Source organism: Mus musculus, chromosome X, assembly GCF_000001635.26.
Source record: "Mus musculus strain C57BL/6J chromosome X, GRCm38.p6 C57BL/6J".
NCBI lineage: Eukaryota > Metazoa > Chordata > Mammalia > Rodentia > Muridae > Mus > Mus musculus.
Window position 1 is genome coordinate 13,984,967 of NC_000086.7, and position 1,718 is coordinate 13,986,684.

The window sequence follows — 1,718 nt, forward strand, 5'->3', positions numbered from 1 at the left end:
CCACCAGTTTACTTACTCTCTGTATTTTGACTGTTGTAGATCTTCCTAATGGTCTCCATATGTTACATAAAGAACCTTCTTTGATTATGCATGAGAACTGTATGGGTATAAGGATGATTATTAGAAGGCAATTAGAAACTATATTAGTTTACCACAATAGTAGTAGTAGTAAGTTCTCCTCTAGGGTTATATCTTATTGTAGAATTATTTCCTTTGGTGTCTTTCTTTATTTCTTCCAATTTTGACTTTATGCCAGCTTTGTTTTGAATTCTGCTCACTTGACAGATTATTTTTCATCCTTTGATTTCCCAGTCTGTCATTGTCCATTTGGTCTATGATATAGTTAACCTCTGAAATTTCTTTGTTGATTTTTTTAAAATTTTTGATGGCTTCTCTAGAAATGAGAATGAGATATTGAAAAATTATGGAATGCTTCATGAATTTGAGTGTCATTCTTGTACAGGAACCATGTTAATATTCTCTGCACAGATGCTGCAAGAAGCAAGCACTAGAAGCAAGTTAGTTTCTTCGTCTGCTGGGTTTGACTCCATACAGGGTCATGTAACTAAGTGTGGTGGTTGTGAAAAGGGTTGGCAATGATAAAGGGTTTCTGAATACACAATGACCAAAGTTAGTTCAAAATTAGATGTGCTGTGAACCTAAGGTATTTTCAGCAGTACTCACGTGTTGAACTACAAAAGTTCACTGTAGCTTGGGGTCAAAACAACATAACATGCATTTTTGTATACTTCATAATGTTATGTCATACAATATGAATGGACACTGTAGGGCTTGGAGTCAAGACTATTGAATTTTAGGAATGGAAAAATGTACATACAAAATTTTCTACTCTTAGAGAAACATAATGGTTTAATTACAGAAAACAAGACTTTTAATATTTTCCCACTGTCATTACCCAGCATGCAAGTATCAAATTAGTATATCTTTCAGTTGAGTTGGATTTCAATGTTTGATTTTTAAAATTACTGTTTGAGCTGCAGACTTGAATTTCATTAAAAAAGGATTAAATGAATTTTGGTTTGAGATTAGAAGAGAATTTCCGACAATTGCTGAAATATCCCTAAATCTACTATTGTCATTTTGTACTACATATTACATGAAGTGGCATTCTCAGTATTGATAATTATAAAATCAAAATGTTTATCAATGCTGAAAAATATTGTCAGTGTTCTACATCTTTTAATATCACAGATTCACTGAGGATTTAACTCTTTTTTTTTTTTTTTTAGATTTAAAAATTTATTTATTTATTTATTCATTCACTTCACATCCTGCTAACTGCCCCCTTCTGGACACCCTCTCCCATCATCCTTCCCCCATCCCCCCCATTCCCTTCTTCTCTGAGTCAGTGGAGGTCCCCTGGGTATCCTCCAACTCTGGCATATCAAGTCTCTGCAGGGTTAGGTGCATCCTCTCTCACTGAGGTCAGACAAAGCAGCCCAGCTAGAAGAACATACCCCACAGTCAGACAACAGCTTTTGGGATAACTTCTGCTCCAGTTGTTTAGGACCCACATGAAAACTAAGCTACACATCTGCTACATATGTGCAGGGAGGCTCATGTACAGCCCATGTATGCTCTTTGGTTGGTGGTTCAGTCTCTGAGAGCCCAAAGGGTCCAGGTTAGTTGACTCTATTGGTATTCCTGTGGAGTTCCTATCCCCCTCAGGGGCTGCAGTCTTTCACCATATTCTTCCA

At 36.3% G+C, this 1,718-nt stretch overlaps 1 pseudogene; it reads right to left on the reverse strand.

The window, feature by feature from the left end:
- Positions 1–418: 418 nt before the first annotated feature.
- Gm25552 lies at positions 419–507 on the reverse strand (annotated as a pseudogene).
- Between the last annotated feature and the right edge of the window lie 1,211 nt (positions 508–1,718).